Source organism: Schistocerca serialis, chromosome 2 (genome assembly GCF_023864345.2).
Source record: "Schistocerca serialis cubense isolate TAMUIC-IGC-003099 chromosome 2, iqSchSeri2.2, whole genome shotgun sequence".
In the NCBI taxonomy this organism is placed as follows: domain Eukaryota; kingdom Metazoa; phylum Arthropoda; class Insecta; order Orthoptera; family Acrididae; genus Schistocerca; species Schistocerca serialis.
Window position 1 is genome coordinate 611,089,140 of NC_064639.1, and position 20,514 is coordinate 611,109,653.

The 20,514-nt window shown below is 39.6% G+C and overlaps 1 protein-coding gene across 2 annotated transcripts in view; it reads left to right on the plus strand.

Annotated features, from left to right (window-relative positions):
• LOC126457653 (uncharacterized) overlaps positions 1-20,514 on the plus strand; it is a 76,176-nt gene that overhangs the window by 15,785 nt on the left and 39,877 nt on the right. The window lies entirely within an intron of this gene.

The window sequence follows — 20,514 nt, forward strand, 5'->3', positions numbered from 1 at the left end:
AGATAAATAGTAACATCTTACAGCTTAAATGGAGAAACTTTGACCAACACAATTTTATTAAATATAATAAATATTTCTCTCTCTCTCTCTCTCTCTCTCTCTCTCTCCCTCCCTCTCATCTGTCTTCTGGTCTTGTGCCGTCCCCCCTCCCCCCCCCCCCCCCTCTTTCTCTCATGTATAGTTGTAAGAAATCTCATTTCGTTGACATCCGAAGTTCCTCCTCACCCTCATAGATCGATCAAAATACATGAAGAGCACAAATAAGCCCATAGTTGTTTGCAGGATCAACCCAGTACAGGCTAACTTCCTCACAAAATGTACTAATAAGCAACATCAGGACTGTTAGTGTTGGACTATGAAATTTAAGTATAGCAGTATATGCTTTGCTGAGAACTGTAATGAATTACATACTTAATTGGCTGGTACACATCACTCAGAAAAATATTTGTTGTTCTCTTACAGCCACAAGTTTCAGTTTTCTTGTGAAAGAAAAAGGGGGGGGGGGGGCAGTGCTATTATGAATGCAACAGCTCCTCTGTCCATAGAACACTCAAGATGCATAAAGAAGAGCACTAACCCATACTCTGTTGAAGAAGCAACCCAGTACAAACTAATTTCCACATAAAATGCACTAATTACATGTAGAAAGCACCACGACCTTGTGGTGTTGGACTATTTAAGTATGACATTACATGCTTTGTCAATAGATGTAATGAATTACATACTGTATTGGTTGCATAAATCACTAGTAATAGCATGTGTTGAACACTGACAACCACAAATTTCATTTTCATTTTCTTGTCCAAGCAGACAAGTATTATGAGTGTGAAGCAGCAAAAATTCATATGTTCTAATACTTCAAATTAATTGCCAATTTTTACTTACAACTCTTCACTGATAATGACTATAAGATATGAAACACACTGTCCATGTAATACATTCTCACTGCCCGAAGTGGTAGGAGTTTAGAATATATGCATACTGAACAACAAAGTACCGATTTACTAATCATGTAAAATACAGTAATTTGTTTTACTGTATACAGTGTCAGACATTGTTCCACCACACAGATCCAAAGCAGACATTTTCATTATTAAAGAGGATGTTCAGAATTCATTATCTGTGGGAAACATTTTCTAAACACACACACACACACACACACACACACACACACACACACTTCTTTCTCATATTTCTGTCAATATAGGACTTCAGGAGAGGAGAAAATATAGGTTCTCACATTTAAATAAATGACGTAGATGATAATATTTTTGATTTAAAACAGTAAGTTTCCATTTGTATTGATAATAATGACATTACAATTACATTTACAGTATTTCTTCACTCAAACTCTGTAGTTTCCTCTTTTTTTTTAACATTAACACCGTTATCGTACATTTACTTCACATATCATTAAGAAATGTATTTGTTGAAACAAGTAACAGCTCACTTAGTATTTTCTTTTTAAAATGTCCATTTTCACAAGTGAAGTGCAGTAGGAAGTAACCTAACCTGTTCACTCTGACTGTTTTCAAATTAATTAAAAGTTTTCTCTGATTGTTATGTCTCAAGAATTCAGCTTCACTGTGACTTTCAATTAACTTCTGTACTGTTAAGTAGTTCTCCTGACAGCATTCACCATATCCAAGTGAGGATACAACAGACCTCCGATATCCATTCCTGCTGTTAAAGTATCATTATCAGTACCATCTTCAGGCAATGCTTCCCTGTCCAAAATCATGACTGAAGCACAAAATTCAGATTTCAGTCTCTTCAGAGCAGTCAGAGTACAGTAGCCATATAAATAAGTAAGAAGTAGTTTCTCCACCTCCTCCACACCTGTAGGAGAACATTTAATATGAATTGTATCACCAATAGTTGATGTGGCTTTCATATCAACTGGAAATTTAGGGAGCCTGCTTTCATCAGTACTTGTCAGAGAAACTGTCACATTCTGAAACTGGATTGTAATGGAAGAAGGTTTTGATGTCTTATCGTAATTCAGTTTCAAAGACTTTTAAGGATACTAAGTACTGTAAACATGCATATGCTCTGTAATTACCAAATCTTGCCTAGAAGCACTCATCTGTATTTTACCCAATAGAAAGTACTTAAAGCCAAGTTCATTTGTACAGTACTTGCCCATTTCATTTATCCTATGAGCGGTGTTTGATAGTGCCCAACTGGATGTCTTGTGTAAGACAGTAATTATTTTAACCCCATCTCATCCCAAACATCTAACCAATTCAGAAACTTATTCAGAAATAAGAAATTATCCTTGTTTCCTTTCACTATCAGTGGATGCTTAAGTGACTCTTTCAGACATTCATCTTTGCATTTTTTCTTTGATCACCATTTTTCAACTAATGTAATAAAATCAGTAGTACTCTGATATTCATACAGATTTTGTTCCTCGCCTAAAGGCAGAAGCCCCTGTTCAACCCATGGATCGAAAACATTTAGAGCGTATGTTACATTCTGCATTTCAAAATTTGGTAGGCAGAGAGATTTCATACTCAAGCCATAGGAGTACTTTGACTGATTTACTTTCCAAGGTATGGAGATTCTTAAGGGTAGAAAATTAAGCTAATTTAGTGGCAAATTTTTGTCCATGTTTTCAAAATTAGGGTATGTGTGAACCTACAGGGAATTTTTCTGGGTGACCCTGTTGTTCCTAATGCTTTTCAACCCATGGGCACTGTAATATTAAAAAATAAGGATGAGCAAGAGTGTGAAGTATGAGGATAAACAGTACTCTTAACATTACTTTTTCTTCACTATGGTCCAACTTTCACTAAATTTTTCCCTTTCCAAGTAGTCAAATTTGCTAAATTCCATGAACCTTCTTCTTCCTCTAAACTGTCTATATGTGCGTAGAGATTAAGATATTACAGCAGATAAATTGCTATTTACAACCTTACTTTCTTGCCTCAGGGATCTCTAATTTATTCTTGATCACTGTGAGGTACTGAGGGCAGTTGGAAAAAACTGATGGCATAGATTTAGCTGTATAGAGTGGAGCCAGATTTTTTATCAGAGCACTCTGTATGTTTCAAAATATCCTCTTTTTGGAAAATGTAGTTCACATACCTGAAAATGATTTCACAAACAATGATTGAAGTTAAAGACTCATTCAAAAGTACGGAGTGTATCAAAATGAGTCCTCTGATTTTAAAAAAATTATAACTATTGTGTTATCTGAGATATGTGCATGAAAAATGTACTGCTGGAAAGAGCAAACTCTCAAGTTTTACATGTTCCCACTAGATAACAGCTGTGTGCCCCCACTTCAGTTCTTCTAAAATGGTGTTGGGACAACACAAAGTGTTTTGTGTTTACATTTTATGCAGTGTGCGTCAGTAATCATTGTTCACCGTGACTTCTGTACTAGGTATGGCGTGGATCCTCCTACAGCACAGAGCATTAGACACCATGAACAATTCTGAGAAACATGTTGTTTGTGTAAAGGCAAGTCGCTGGGCCATCCTCGAGTGTTTGACACAGACATTGAATGCATCCGCCATAAGTCACAAGGAGTCTGCAGAAATCCGTTCACCATGCAGCTCAACATGTCCCCAATGTTCGTCTGGTGTGTGTTGCGTCAACGTTTACACATGAAACCATAGAAAATTCAGCTACTGCAAGCTCTTCATGAAGGCGACAAACAACAACGTGTGGATTTCTTTAGTTTCGTTCTTGGCAAAATGGAGGATGACATTTCTTCCATGCTTAGTGTTCAGTGACGAGGCAACATTCCATTTAAATGGAAAGGTGAACTGTCATAATGTGAGAATATGAGGTACAGAACAACCACATTAAGTTGTACAACATGAGAGAGACTCCAAAATTTGATGTGTTTTGTGCAGTTTCATGGGAAAAGGTACATGGTCAATTTTTCTTTGCCGAGAACATTGTTACAGGAAGCACAGATCTCGATGTGCTTGAGAACTTTCTTTTCCCATAGTTGGAGACTGATTGCAATGACTTCATTTACCAACAGGATAGGGCACCACCACACTGGCATCTGGAAGTGTGGGAATTTCTAAATTGATGGTTTACTGAACGATGGAGTGGTCACTCTGGACCAAATGATTCTGGGCCTTCAAGGTCACCGGACCTGACTGTATGTAATTACTTCTTGTGAGGGTTTATAAAAGACTCTGTTTATGTTTCTCCATTATCAACAACATTGAATGTGCTAAGACATTGCACAACAGCAGCTGTTAAGGTGGAACTTATGACATGCTCGCTGCAGTGTGGGATTGAATACTGCATTGACATAAGCCATGCATCTCAAGGTGGACATACTGAACACCTATGAAAAGGTATTAAAAAAATAAATAGATTTCCCTCTTCATCAAAAATCAAAATTTATCGTATATGTTTATCGGTTTCAGAAATATATTAAACCCCTAATTACTCTATGATGATCATTCTGCAAAGCATTCAATGCCAATATACAGGTCAAATAAATAGTGCCTTCTAAAGTAACATAGAAAACATTGTTGCATCTATGCAACTGTGAAATACAACAAGCTGAACTTAGCAGTCAAAATTCATTTACCAAGTAAGACTTCTGAGACAAGATCAATACTGGTACCTGGTTACTGTTTCGTACAGGACTCCTGAAGGTATAAAGGAATCCAAAGATCTATAAGAACTCATTAAACATTCACTTACCTTGGAATATTTGTTTGGTGAAAAGCATCCCTATGAATGACAGCAATCCACTTACAATGAAGGTTTCCGTTTTTTGGGAAGGAAAACACATGGACCTTAGTTCCACTTGGATAATTTCCATTACAGTGAGGATCACAACACTTGTACACCATTGTGAAATCACTCACTAAAATTGACAGTCGCAAAACAACAGTAAGTAACACTCAACAAGCAGCACTACAAAATCCACACTTTCAACAACACATGGCAGTGTGTACCTGTCGTGATGTCATTAAAGACGCTGGTGATCACTACATCTTGTTGCTTCACAAACAATACTTCCCCTTCCAGGTGCTGGTTCCGCAACGCTTCTACAGTGATGATGACCAGTAGTCCAATTATGACCCACATCATCTTGTTTCCTAGCACATTTCATATGAGGACGGGGATACCTATTATCCTTTCCTCGCAAACTCCACTGCTGCCCTGCAACAACTCATTTCGCCTGTACTAAATACTATGCAACACCTATATCTAACGTACAAAGACATTTATTTATTCTTATCTCCTAGGTCTTGAATCATATGGGCTTCCTATCATGGCTTCACCTACAACCTCTCAATTGCTTCTCTGCACCCTCTTTCTCAGTTTCCCATTCTGGTCCACCCCTCCAATTCCTGGGATAACCTGCAGGCTCCATCAATAAGGTTTCAAATGTCCCACATGCCCAATTGTTGTTCTTGTCAGAAACTGAATCTTACAATTCACTGGTGACGTAGTTTCCACAACTTGATATGGCCCTTGATACTCCCTTAAAAAATTCTTCATCTTTCCCTTCAGAGTATATGAAGTTGATAGCATCACCCATTGACCAACCTTGTACTGCAGCACTCTTGCTGTTTCGCTCACTCCTTCCTCTTGTATTTCCAGTGCCCATGTATTCACCCTGTACCAAGTTTGCCCATGTATTCACCCTGTTCCAAGTTATTTTTATCACCCTTGCAAATTCATTAACTTATTCTCCCATCTTGCCATTCTTGGTTTTCAGCATGTTGAACGATGATGACATTTTATGACCATATACCACCTCATATGGTGGCAGTCCTTTATTTATGTACTGTTTTGAGTTGTACACGGAGGCCACAGACTTTAAACAGACATCCCAATTGGTATGGTGTGTGTCCACATAGCACACTAGCATTTTCCCTATAGTTCTGTACACCCTTTCTGTTCTCCCATTAGCTTGAGGATATAAAGCACTCGTCCTCAATTTCTTCACACATAACAGCTTACATGGTTCCTTGAACAAATCCAATGTAAAGTTGGTTTCCTGATCTGTTATTGTTTCAGGTACCCCAACTAAAATATACAGAGTTCACTAATTCTGTGTCATTGTCATTGTGATCTTTTCCACACATCTCAAAAAATGATCTATAATTCTCAGTACGTATTTATTCCCTGTGGGTGTTTTGTTGAAAGGACCTGAAATATCAGTCCTGAGAAATTCAGATGTTGCTGATGCTTTAGACAATTTCTGCAATGGTAGTCTCATTTGACACAAATTTGCCTTCTGTGCACACTGTATGCAATTCTGCGCATAGTGGTTCATGTCCATCTTCCTGTCCTTCCACAAATACCTCTCCGCTACTCTCCTGTTAGTTGTCCAACATCCTTCATGACCTGCTAACAAATGATTATGTCTCTCTTGTGGCACTCTATGATTCAACTTCGGTAACACTACTGTTCATAGTCCCAGCTTCGATTCTCTGCACAGTAGCCCATCTTGCATAGAAAACTGTGGTTGTTTACTAAACTGCCAACACTCTTCATCCGTCTTCTGCATTTTCTGCCATTCCTTAAGCTCATTACCCCAATTTGCAACACTGCTACTTTTCTGTGAAAGCCAGCTGTATTCCCATGTTTCTTTTGCGGGCTTGTGTATGACCTCAAAATCAAACTTACTTAGTCTTACCACCAATCATGTCAACCTACCAAATGGGTCCTTCCGTCTCAGTAACAATTCCAATGCTGTATGATCTGTTATAACTCGAAACATTTTCCCAGAGAGAGAACAATTGAAGTAGGTGATTTCGTTGATAATGCTCAACATTTCTTTTTCCATCTTGGAATAATTCCTCTCTGTTGAGTTCAGTTGCCTTAATGCATAGGTTACCAGGTCCTCTGCACCCTCTATTTCTGGAAACAGCACACAGCCAAGTGTGTTGTTTTATGCATTGCATGACAGAGTGAATTCCTTATTGAAATCTGGAAACACGAAGGTTGGACTTGATGTTAAAGCTACTTTCAGTCTCTCAGAAGCATGTTGAAAAACCTCTGGCGAAACAAATTTTGAACCCTTCTTCAGTAATTGTGTCAACAGTATAGCGACATTTGCAAATGTCTTTGTAAATCTTTGGTAATAGTTTGTGACTCCGAGGAATGATTGTAGCTCCTTCACTTCCTCAGGTACAGAAAATTGATACATAGCTTTAATCGATCATGGGTCTGTCTTAACCCCATCCTTATTTATTATGTGACCAAGGTACACCACCACTTCCAACACAAAATTACACTTTTCCATAGTCAACATTAAATTCGCTGCCCTCAGTCTCAGGAATACTTCCCTTAAATGTTGTATGTGCTGATCCGTATCACTCGCATAGACAATTATATCGTCAAGATACACCAAGCATTGCTGTGGTTTCAGTTCTCTGAGAACTCCATCTAACAATCTCTGAAATTTCACAGGTATGTTCTTTAATAAGAAAGGCATCCTGCTGAAATGATGATGACAGTACAGTCGAGAAAATGCTGTTTTTGGCTGATCTTATGAAGCACTATTTAGCTGATAGTAGCCACTCCTTAAGTCCGCCATTAAAAAATACTTGCACTAGTCCATATACTCTATGGTTTCCATAATGTTTGGCGAAGTGTAGGCATCCATTATAGTCTTAGGATTCAGACATCAATAATCGCAACAAAAGCTATACATCAGTGTTTCATCCGCTGATTTTTTGGGTTCGACAATAATTCCTGACCCCCTCCCCATGGGCTATTAGTCTCCTCAGAGATCCCATCACTTGTCACTTCAGTAATCCTGTTGATAAATTCTTCCAGAATCAGCTGCAAGTACCTCAGAAATCTGTATAGTGTATGGCAGAACTGTGATTTATTTCTTGTTGGTATCTGGTACTGCATAATATGTGTAGCTGGCAACCACCAATTAGGAAAAAACAAATCCCTAACCTTCAAAAGTAACTCTTACATTCATTCCCTATCACATCCCTTTAGGTGCTTTGCCTTTCATTGTAATGCAATTTCAGTAGTGACTGACGACTGACTTTGTCAACAACCTTGTGTCCCACTCTTCTTCCTCATCAATACTAAAATAATTCACAAATATAGGTACAATTTTCTCACCATTTACCTCTCTTATGCGTACATCACTTTTCTTTACTAAGCATTCTGCCTGATACAATACTTCATTTACGTTGATCAACCAGAACATTACAACTGCTTACGTAATAGCTGGTATGCTAGCTTTGTTACAGATAACAGTGGTGGGACGTTGTGGCACAGAACCAGTGAGGCCTTGGTAGGTCACTGGAGGGAATTGGCACTGCATCTGCACACACAAGTCACCTGATTCCCATAAATTCCAGGAGGGGGGAAGGGGTGATGAGCTCTGACATCATGTTCAATAACATCGCAGATGTGCTCAGTCGGGTTCAGATCTATAGAGTTGGGGAGCTAGCACATCAATTGGAACCACCACTGTGTATCTCAAACCACTCCATCACACTCCTGACCTTGTGACAGGGCGCGGGCGTGTGTATTCTGCGACCAGCATACAATACTCCTTGACCGACCACCATGGTGCCTTGCAGGAGCTCCACTGGACCCATGGAGTCAAGGAGCAGATCCCCTGGCAGACAACGAATTCACACCCTCCCATCAACATGGTGAAGAAGGTATCAGGATTCATCAGATCATGCAATGCTCTGCCACTACACCAACATCCAGCATTGGTGGCACATGCTCATTTCAGTCATAGTTGCTGATGTTGTGGTGTTAACATTGGCACATGCATCAGTTGTAGGCTGTGGAGGCCCATTGTTGGGAATGTTCAGTGCACCGTGTATTCAGACACACTTTTACTCTGCTTAGCATTGAAGTCTCATGTCAATTCTGCCACAGTCCGCCACCTGCCCTGTTTTACCACTCTGCCCCCAGCCTATGACACTTGCCATCTGTAATGAGGGGTAGCTGCCCAACCCCCACCCCCCACCCCCACCCCCCCACCCCCGATGTCTGAACATGGTTTCAGCTTGGTTTTGCCACATGTTGAAGACACTCACCACAGCACTCTTCGAACACCTGACAAGTCGCGCGCTTTCCTCATTCTACACACAGACCGCATTATCACTTATAATAATGGATATAAACCAGAAATTGTGAGACAGCTCTTTAACAAGAAAACAGGTAAAAAAACTGTGACCTCATCTACACTAGGTGTCACACCAGAGGATAACTCCACTAGCTTCATTTCTATTCCCATCATTGGCAAAGAATCTTATAAAATAAGACGACTCTTAAAGAGCCATGGCTTTATGACTGCATATTCTATGAATAACAGTCTCAACAAGAACTTGGTCCACTCATTAAAGAATACCAATGACAAATTATCTCATTCTAGGGTGTACAAAATTACCTGTAGTGATTGCCCAAGTTATTACATCGGCCAGACAGGGAGAGCCTTCTCAGCTAGATAAAAAGAACATATACCCATGAAAAGTGGTGATGGCACGTTTGGCTCGACTTTTGCCAAGCACCTTGTTCAATTGGCCCACGCTCCCAATCCACCAAGTAACACAGAGCTATTAAATTGCGAGGTTAAAGGCACTAGGCTTGATATCCTTGAGTAGTTGCAAATCTTTAAACACTTGTTGCTTGATAAAGAAAACATTCTTAATGACCAGCTACAACTGAGAAATAAGAACTTTTTCGAAGGTTTTCAACATGTGCTTCACCAGTCCTGATGTTATGTTGCCTTTGCAGTAGCTGATGCCTGACTCCACTTTCTTTAATCGAATAGTAATGTATTCAAAATTGAGGAATAATTTTGCCGAGTAATAGGTAGTCTTTCTTACGGGCTCCAAATCTGTTTATAGGGTTCTGGTTCTCCTCAGAAGTAAGTTCGGTTATATATTATGTCATTAACAGTTTTAATGGTTATATAAATCCAATCCTAACGTAAAGGTAGCTACTGTTATGCATCTATATTTCCAAGCGCACATGCACATGGCCATCAGCACTGCTGTTTCTCTTCAGCTAAGTAATGTAGATTTATGACTGGGTACTACGGTGCTATAGTTTTGTATTTGATGTGGCCAAAATTTGGCATGCAGTAGTTTAGCCCAAATTATTTTGGCTGAAACCTAGGTAAATATTTGTTTCTATTTGCAACTGAGGCTGACGTGTTATATGTTTAATTATCACAGTTGCTGACAGGGCTGCACGATGTTAAAAATTCTTAGGCAAAAATCTGTGTCCACTGACATCCTTATGTCCCACTCATGTAATTTACACCATGAGGGGCTCCATTGTTCATGTCTCACTAGATCAGCACAGGCAAGCGACAAGCGCACCCATGTTCAACAGTATCTTGCAGTTCTCCTCTCCTGGTACTCCTATGACTGCACTGTCCACCTCTACATATGGCTTTTTGGTATCTCATCTTACCGGAAATGATTATAGGTGGACATCAGGTTCCCTTTGATGTTTAAAATAGGGTTTATCCCCAGTCCTCTACCTCTGAAACTACTTAGACCTCTGCCTCTACCCTCATTGTCCCAAGGCTGGTGACATTGCCTCCTCACATGTCTCGTTTTCTCAGACCTATAACACCTTATTTTGGTTGAGAATGCTGTTTGTCTAACTTGCACTCTGGTTGACATGTCAATTCCTTCACCTTCTATTGCCAACCAGAAAGCTTTGCAGAAATATGTCGGACCTCATGTCTGTACTCATCTTGACATTTCTGCTCAGCCTATCATATAGTCACCTCATTTACTACAGTATTCTGTCCCAACTCATAAGTACACCCATTGATCTGTATGCAGATTCTTCCACCGAATCCACGTGCTTTTTTTGTTACCACGCCCAATTGTTCTCTAAAATTTCTGACACCATTCTGCTTCATATACCTGTGGAATAAGATCTTCTTAAATTCCTCATATGTTGTGGCTCCCTTTAGTGCCACCATATATCTCAGGTAAGTGTTTGCTTCTCCTGCTAATCTCAGTTTCGCTACCCTTAAAAGGTCGATGTCAGACCATCCTTCCATCTGTGCCAAATTCTATCTTCCACAAATGCTTTGCACATCTTTAGTTGATTTTTCAGAAAAAATAAGGAACTAAACTCTTGAGTGACAAATCTATACCTCGCTGTGGCAATTGCAATTTCAGTATTCCTCGTAAGTCCATGTTACTTGCTGTCAACTGCACTAACCTTTCTGATAATATGCAAACTGCCTCTGGTTCTGACGTACCTAGTGTCTCTGACTCTGCAGAAGCTTTGTCCTCTCCGACTGACTCTGCAGAAGCTTTGTCCTTTCTGACACTCACTTTGAAACACCAGTACTCACAGGGCAAACAAAATAAAATATATTACCCTAGTTCTTATGTCAAATCAGTAACCATTTGGACTCTCAGCAGAGCCTAGCCATATGATTGTAGTGTTTACATGTGAAACATACCACTGGTCTGATTCTGTACATGGTGCTGTATGACCTTCTAAGCTATACTGTTTACATCTAACAACTACCAGCTAATCATGACCACATTACCTCTGAAGTGCGACAGATTAGTTGACTTTTTACATGTAACAAAATTCACCTTACAAAAAGTGAGGCAGTCAAGCTCTTCCCATGACTAAGTATTCAACAACAATTAAATTTTCCGGACTCACCGTACCGTAGGCTGTAGGTACAGATGTTGCTCTAGAAAGGCAGTGTCAGTAAACTGACACCAGTAACTGGAGTCAGTAGATTTGTTTTATGCTTTCAAATACCTTTATTGGAGTTCAAACAGCCAGCATGTCTGGCTGAGGCTGTTGCCTCCCTCATATGTGTGCATGATGTCCCACAATGCTGACAGAAGAGCAGCATGGCTGAGCAGTGGTGTAATGCCACTACTTCCGTCAGTGATGTCCTCCAGCTTCAGCACCAAGGAAGCAGTGGCTGAGGCACGGCTGTTGTCTCCAACACTGCAGCAGCGTGACCCACAGGAGAAGCCCTGTGGCCGGCAGGCTATGTCCCATGGCTCAGCTTTGTGTCTTGTCTCTCAGGGCAGGCTGTCCTAATGTGAGGTCAAACTGCAGATCCTGCAGTGTTATGGATGGCACCCCAAATGTCGTAGCTCTGCAGTGGTAATGTTGCGTTTCTGACACTTGAATGTTTCGGTACAAAAGTGTGTAGGTATTTATACATACATGGACAGTACTTGCTTCGACTTTGCTGTGCACTTATATACTAAACACTACTACGATTGCTGGTGTGGAAAGGCTTCAGCCTTCTTCTACTTAGATGCTGCTGTGTCAACTATTTCCACACCTCACCTTGTGGCTTGCCTCACAACACGCAACAACTGTGTTGTGTTTTGTAAGGCATAACATCCACGCTGACCTTTGTGGGCCCTGCGTGGACAATGCCTGTTTCTTCACTGTCTTGCGGGCCACACAGTGCCACAGTAGCAACTGCCCGTGACTCAGGGCAATGAAAATCATGGGTGTTGCTGGGGCATCAACACATTCAGCAACCATCTGCACTGGCACGCACACAGGGCTACTTCGAGGATGGCCATTGCACTGTACATTGCTGTTGGAAATAAACACTTAATGCTGTCACTGTTTCACTGTGCACAGACCACCTGTCTCCCCCACCATTTATCTCACCCACCCTCATGTGTAGTAATCCAGAATAGGCTGGGTCGCTACAGTACTATGTAAGGTAGAAAAGAACAGTTGATATCAAGGGGAGCTACAGCCATAATTTTTCTCCAAGGCATGCAGCTTGGCTGTATCATTAAATGATGATGGCACCCTCTTGGGTAAAATATTCTGGTGATAAAATAGTCCTCCATTTAGATCTCCAGGCAGGGGCTACTCAGGAGGATGTCATCATTTGAAGAAGCAAAACTTGCGTTCTACAGGTCAGAGCATGCAAGTTTACATCCCTTAACATTGCAGGGAGTTTAGGAAATTTAAAAATAGAAATGGATAGGTTGAAGTTAAGACATTGTGGGGGGATTCGTGAGTTTGGGGTAGGAGGAACAGGGCTTCTGATCAGGTGAGTACAGGGTTATAAATAGAAAATCAAATAGGGGTAATACAGGAGTAGATCCTGAATAAGAAAACAGGAATGCTGGTAAACTATTATGAACAGCATAGTGAATGCATTATCATAGCCAATATAGACACAAAGCCACCAGAGTAGTACAAGTTTATATTCCAGCTATCTCCGCAGATGATGAAGAGATTAAAGAAATGCATTATTAGGTATAAGAAATTATTCAGATAATTAAAGAAGACAAAAATTTAATTCTGTTAGGGGACTGGAATTAGATTGTAGGAAAAGGAAGATAAGGAAAAATAATAGATGAAAATAGAGCAGAAAAGGAATAAATGAGGAAGCCTCCTGGTAGCATTTTGCACAGAGCATAGTTTAACCATTGCTAATACTTGATTTAAAAATCATGAAATAAGGCTGAAGATGTGGAAGAAACCTGGAGATACCGGAAGGTTTGAGATTCATTATAAAATGGTAGGACAGAGATTTCGGAACCAGATTTCAAACTGTAAGGCATTTTCAGGTGCAGATGTGGTCTCAGACTACAATTTATTTGTTATTAATTGTTGAGTAAAACTTAAAAAATTGCAAAAAGGTAAGAAATTAAGAAGACAGGACCTGGATAAGTTGAAAAGATCAGAGGTCGTTGAGAGTTTCGTAGTAGGCAACGATTGACTACAACAACAGAAAGGAATACAATGGAAGATGAATGGGTAGCTTTGAGATATCAAACAGGGAAGGCAGCAAAGGATGAAGTAAATAAAAAGGCAAGATCTAGCAGATGACCTTGAACTTCACAGAAGATATTGAATTTAATTGGTGAAAGCAGAAAATATTAAAATGTCTCAAATGAAGAATATGTAAGAGAACACAAATGTCTAGAAAATGAGATTAACAGGAAGTGCAAAAGGGCTAAGCAGGAAGGGTTAGAGGACAAATATGGAGACATATAAGCGTATATAATTAGGGGAAAGATAGAATTGCCGTTGGAGAAGAGAGTAGCAGCCCTATGATTATCAAGAGCTCAGATGGAAAACCAGTACAAAGCAAATGAGGGAAATCTGAAAGGTGGATGGAGTATACAGGTATAGGGGGTCTATGTGAGGGAGATGAACTTGAAGGTAGTATTATAGAAATGGAAGAGGACATAGATGAAGATGGGAGGTACAATACTGCAAGATGAACGTGACAGAGCACTGAAAGATCTAAGTTGAAACTGGGCCTCTGGAGTAGATGACATTCCATCAGAACTACTGATATCCTTGGGAGGGCCAGCCACGACAAATCTATTCCACGTGTTGTGCAACATGTATGAGACAGGTGAAATACCCTCAGACTTCAAGAAGAGTGTAATAATTCCAGTTGTGTGGAAAGCAGGTTTGGCACATGTGAGTATTACTGAACGACCAGATTAATAAATCATGATTGCAAAATATTAACTACAATTATTTACAGAAAAAGGTAAAAACTGGAATAAGCCAATCTCAGGGAAGATCAGTCTGGATTCCAGGGAAATGTAGAAACATGTGGGGCAATACCGACCCTATGACTTCTGTTAGAAGTAGGTTAAGGAAAGGCAAACTTCCATTTATAGTATTTGTAGGCTTAGTGAAAGCTTTTGACAGCATTGACTGGAATAATCTCTTCGAAACTCTGAAGATAGCAGTTGTGGAATATAGCGAGTGAAAGCCTATTTTCAATTTGTACAGATAGCAATTAGAAGAGTCAAGGGTCCTGAAAGCTAAGCAGTGGTTGAGGAGGAGTGAGAGAGGATTGTAGCCTAACCTTGGCGTTATTCATTGTGCACATTGAGTAAGCAGTAGAAGAAACCAAAGCAATATTTAGAGAGGGAATTGAAGTTCTGGGAGAAAAAATAAAAACTTTAAAGCTTGCCAATTACATTGTAATTGTGTCAGAAACTACAAAGAACATGGAAGGACAGTTGAACAGAATGGGAATGGACAGTGTCTTCTAAGAAGAATAGAAGATGAACATCAACAAAAATAAAAGAAAGTTATTGGAATGTAGCAGAATTAAATCTGGCAGTGCTGAGGAGATTAGATTAGAAAATGAGGTTCTTGAAGTAGTTTATGAGCTTTTCCATTTAGCCAGCAAAATAACTGATGATGGCCCAAGTAAAGGAGATGTAAAACACTGACTGGCAATGGCAAGAAAAGTGTTTCTGAAGAAGAGAGATTTATTGAAATCAAATAGCATTAGGAAGTCTTTTCTGAAGGTATTTGTTTGGAGTGTAGTCATGTATGGAAGTGAAGTGCGGATGATAAAAAGTTTAAACAAGAAGAGAATAGAAGCCTTCAAAATGTAGTGCTACAGAAGAATGCTGAATATTAGATGGGTAGATTGCATAACTAATGGACATACTTAACAGAATCACGGAGTACAGAAATTTGTGGCACAAGTTGCCTAAAAGAACGGGTAGGTTGACAGGACACATTCTGGGACATCAAGGGATCACTAGTTCAGTATTGAAGGGAAGTGTGTGTGTGTGTGGGGGGGGGGGGGGGTTAAAAATATAGAGGGAGTGTACGAGATGAAGTTCAAGGGAATATTTATGTTGGAGCACTAGAAGTAGGAAAGAATATTAGTGTTAATGGCAGATAGATAGGTGAAAGAGACTGAGTAGCCATGAGTGCCAGAGTACAGAGCAGCTGAGAGTGGCAAAATAGATATAGAGACAAAATACAGAGAATAGTGTGGCATTCAGTAGCTAGAAATATGTCAACACAAAATGTGATTGTAAAGAGTCAAGCAGGTTGAAAATTATGTTTCAGAGTCAGGCAAAAACTTTGTAAAGCAATAATTTAAAGCTTCTAAAGTTTTCATGATAGTCATAAAAAGAAGGTTAATGATATACTGGTACTGAAAACAGTTAAACTAAACTGTTTCTAGGCCAAAACAAACTATTTATAATGTGGGAGGAAGTTAGTGGCTTTCAGCCACCATTGCAAGGCCATCTTCTGAAGTGTGTGAATGTAGCCCACAGTCGAGAAAAAGATAAGTTATTGGATGTAACAGACAGTGTTGATTTAAGAGAGGAGGTGACATCACAAAAGGCAGTAAACAGTAGGTCCCTCCTCTGCCCCACACTGTTATTTACTGAAGGAGGAGGAGTTGATGGAGAACCCAAGAGTCTCTCACACACATCTCCAAATGACAAATATGCAAATGAGTGTTTAAAATAGTGTTCTGCGTGTGAAAAGAAGTCAAAGAGTGTAACCAAAAAGGAGAAAATAGAGATGAAAATGCGGTCATAGAATAGGTTGCATTTGGCAGATGATGTTGAGGACTAACACCACAGAGGCCATCCCTGTACAGTAGGAGCCCCATGAGCTGAGAGCTCCAGAACTGAATTCAGTATACAAAGAGATCATAGGACCTGAGAAGATGTATTACATCAAACTGTTAGGAGATGACTGCATGATGCAAATCTCCATTCACAACAACCATGGTGAGGAATACCCCAGAATTGGCATCAGGCGTCGTTAATGGATAAACTTGGATCTGTGTGTTCCCTGATAACTGCACGTGTTTCAAAACAACCCAGTAGTATCAAATGCCTCCAACACTGTGTTCCACATGGGCAACAATGTGTGCTGGAGTGATGTTCTGGGTGACATTACATGGGGCCATTGTAACCTCTCTTGGTTGTTGGATGTAATCTCACTCCTATGTAGTACAGGGATGGAATTTGCAACCCAAAGTCTGACTGTGTAGCCAACATTTTGGTGTTTATCCTGATGGATGATAAACTGCATGCTCATTATGCTCTTGTCATGAACATGTTCTTATAACATAGTAGGATAACGAGAATGGAGTGGCTTGCCTGTTCCCTGGCATGAGCCACATAGAACTTGTGTGGGATTGATTTAAAAGAGTTGTTCTTGGATGTCAGCAGTAACAAAATATTTTGCAAAATGAGTGTGTATGCATGCCTCAGGTAAAATTTTTGGTTTCTGTATCACAAATTTTGAAATAACAGGGTGATGCAAAACTTTTGTTGGTGTGTATATAAGAGTGTAAAATATTGTTTTTCTGTGTATGTTTATATTTTTCTTTATCCAAGTAAAATCTGTTGTCATTCTGCAAAAACTAAAAGCCCATATAAAGAATTAATACAAAACAGTAAATTAAGCAGTAGTTAAATGAGCAATACAGTAATTTTCAAGAATTTTCAGTGAAGTATAATGGTATAGAATTTTATGAAAAAAATGAAGAGTGATCAGGAAATGTACTTACTGTTTAAAATTCCTGGTGTTTCAAAACCGATTGGGGCAGTATGAGACATTGCTCGTGTACTTGTTTTGGTAAGCAGTGCTTAGAGCATGTCGACAGAAAGTTTTCGGGAAGAATACAAAGGGCACAAACTAAAACTTAGATGAATTTCAAAGAGCACAAGAGTAAGAATTAAGGGAGAATTATTTCAGATAGTGTTCTGGAGGCGTTTCCACTGGAGGAAGCCATATAGCACAGTAAAATTTTGATGGAAAAATTATTGGCAAACTGGCTTGTCTGATGTCAGGAAAGTTATAAGTAGGAGCAACAGACCATTATGTAGGAGAAAACACGTTGGGAGCTTGGCTGAGGTTACACCTATACCAGATGACAGTCCATCTTAGTTACATCATAAGCTGGTTTTTGAACATTTGACCTTGATTAAGCGTGAAAACGTACAGTCACATAGGCAGTGCCTTTAATTAGTGTACCAAAGTATATTTTAGCTGGTGACAATATTTACAGAATTAGGCAGAAACGCGTTAACTGAACCTGGCTTACAGCTCTCAATACATCATTACACACCCAAATGTCTGTAGCTGAATGATGCTAATTATTTAGTTGTATACTGGTTCACTGTTACCATTGACTGTCACTGGTGGCCATCTAGCTATGACTGTGAGGTCAGCATATTTTGTGTCATAGAAAAATCATGTGAGTAATTGCAGGCAGTTCCAAAATGATCCTGGTGGTTTGTGTCTAAATCCCATGTGCCAGAGCAGCAAAATTGATTATAATGGTATGTGCGAGCAGCTAATTCAGTAGCATGAAACTGTCTTGTCAGTTGGAATTAGTTTCAACCTCACAAGCTCCTTGAATTCTAATGAGTGCTATCGTCAATCTTACATAAATGTTGTGAGTTATGTACACCAATTTAATTGAATGGCAAACGTCCTAATAATAATTTGATTTTACCAAACTAGTTTGTTCCTTCTTTAATGTGTACCTGCCCTTTCTGGAGTATTGTGGTATTCGTGCAAAGCTCCATCGGGTTCACATATGGGAGCACAGTGTGAGAACAACTGCATAACAGGTAAGGACAAGTAGGCCAACAGGCAGCTGGACTCAAGTGCGCAGCATCCGAAGGTAGGATTGTGTTGTAATTAAACCACACACCTTGGTAAGACTGCTACTTATCACCTCAGGCAGGTTGTTTGAGATGACATTGCAAATGTGAATCTCTGGCTGAAACTTCCTCTTGATGTAAATTGATTTGTTCAAAAAATTCCAGAACATTCATAATTTTTTGCCATTGTTGTGTTTGACCGAATTGTGGTTGGCATTCTTGAACACACCAGCATTTTTAATTTGTAATTGTCGGAAGCTTCATTGTTGTATGTCTGTTAGTTATTGTTCAGTGCTGTGTTGAGTAACATGTTGTGTTGCACAGTTTCTGAATTTCAAGATGGCAAAGTTAGAGAAACAACATGTCCGTAGTAAACTTTGCGTGAAACTCAAGAAAACCTTTACAGAGACACATCAAATGAGGTAGGAAGTCTACGATGATGAGCACTTAAACCATACTGAATGTTATGAATGGTCCACGTGGTTTAAAAATGGCTGGCCAGAAGTTAAAAGATGACCTTCAATCAGGATGCCCTTCGACATCACTCATGTCAGGAATATCAACGAAATTGTGCTTGCAAGTTGAAGACAGATTGACTGAGAGATTGGAACAGAATGTAACGTTTCAGTTGGATCATGTCATAAAATCCTGACATAGCATCTTGGAATGCATTGGTTTGCTGCCAAGTTCGTCCCACGGCTTATGAGTCAAGACCGGAAGAATCTTCGTCTCACAATCTGTGAAGAGCTTTTGGATCGCGCAACTGAGAATGAGATGTTTCTTAAGAGAATCATAACTGGTAATGAGCTGTGGGGCTACAGTTATGGTGTTGAGACTAAGGTTCAGTGTTCACAATTGGTTGGGAAAGGTTCTCCAAGACCAGCAAAAGCTCCTCAGGTTAGGTCAAATGTCAAAGCCATGCTGATAGTTTTACATGATGTTGAATGATTAATTCATCGTGAATTTGTGCCACGGGGACAAACTGTTAATTGATAGTTCTATCGGGGCATGTTACATCGCCTGCGAGAAAATGTGAGAAGGAAATGTGGCGAGACAATTCATGGCTCCTGCATCATGATAATGCACCCACACATTCATCCCTGTTGGTGCATGACTACTGCACAGAAAAAGAAATCACTGTGCTGCCTCATACTCCATACTCTCCAGACCTGGGTCCTGCAGACTTTTTTTTGTTTCCAGAGTTGAAAAGCCCCATTGAAAGGAAGAAGATTTGCAACAATAGACAAGATAAAAGAAAATTCATGGACAGCACTTCATGCAATCCAGAAAAAGGCATACCGAGATGCTTCCAGCAGGGAAAACGGAGTTGGGAGCAGTGTATCAATTGTGTCAGAGAATATTTCAAAAGAGACTTTGCCAAAGGTCAAGTTCACTTTTTGCCTTGATGAATCATTAAATCTGGCGAAGATTTTACATGTTACATTAAATGGTCTTTTGATGTGGTCATCATTTGCACAAGATGTAATTGAGATAAAGTAAATGCTGGGGTATTTTCGTCAGCAAAATGCAGTTCAGGAGAGTTAATAATGGGGTCTAAATAGGGTATTACTAAAGACCTCCTCCAGAATTCTGATGATCTTTCTGCTGAGGGACTGCCTCGATATTGCTGTCTCCCAGCTACATGTGGCATGGTTTTTATATCCTCCAAACCAAGTTTTTCAGCAATGACAGTAGCATCCTTCATAATTTTGTCTGCAACTTATTCAGGACTATCGTGATAAGTTTTCAACAGTCGTAAAATTAATTTAATATGCTGCAGTTCCTTGGCTGCATCCAAAGCAAAGGATTGGAGAATATCAATGACTGGTTCCATCAAAACTGAATATTTGGATATTAAAATTAAGCTAAGAATAAATGAAAAGCCCGAAGCAGCCACATGGAGATGGAAAGCAGTTTTTATAGTCAAACTGTTCATTTGATAACGATTCTAAGGATATCATTAAACAGAAAAATTCTCCTTAAGAACTATGACATTTTTGTGTTTCCGATTCCACCTTGTTTCACATACTTTGGAAATGTTAGGTACCTTAATAACATCTTTCACAAGGTCAAGATTTTCTTTTGCCAAAAAGCCATTGCTGGTCTGTGGAATTCATTTAGTGTGTAGAGCTTTCAGCTCAATAAATCC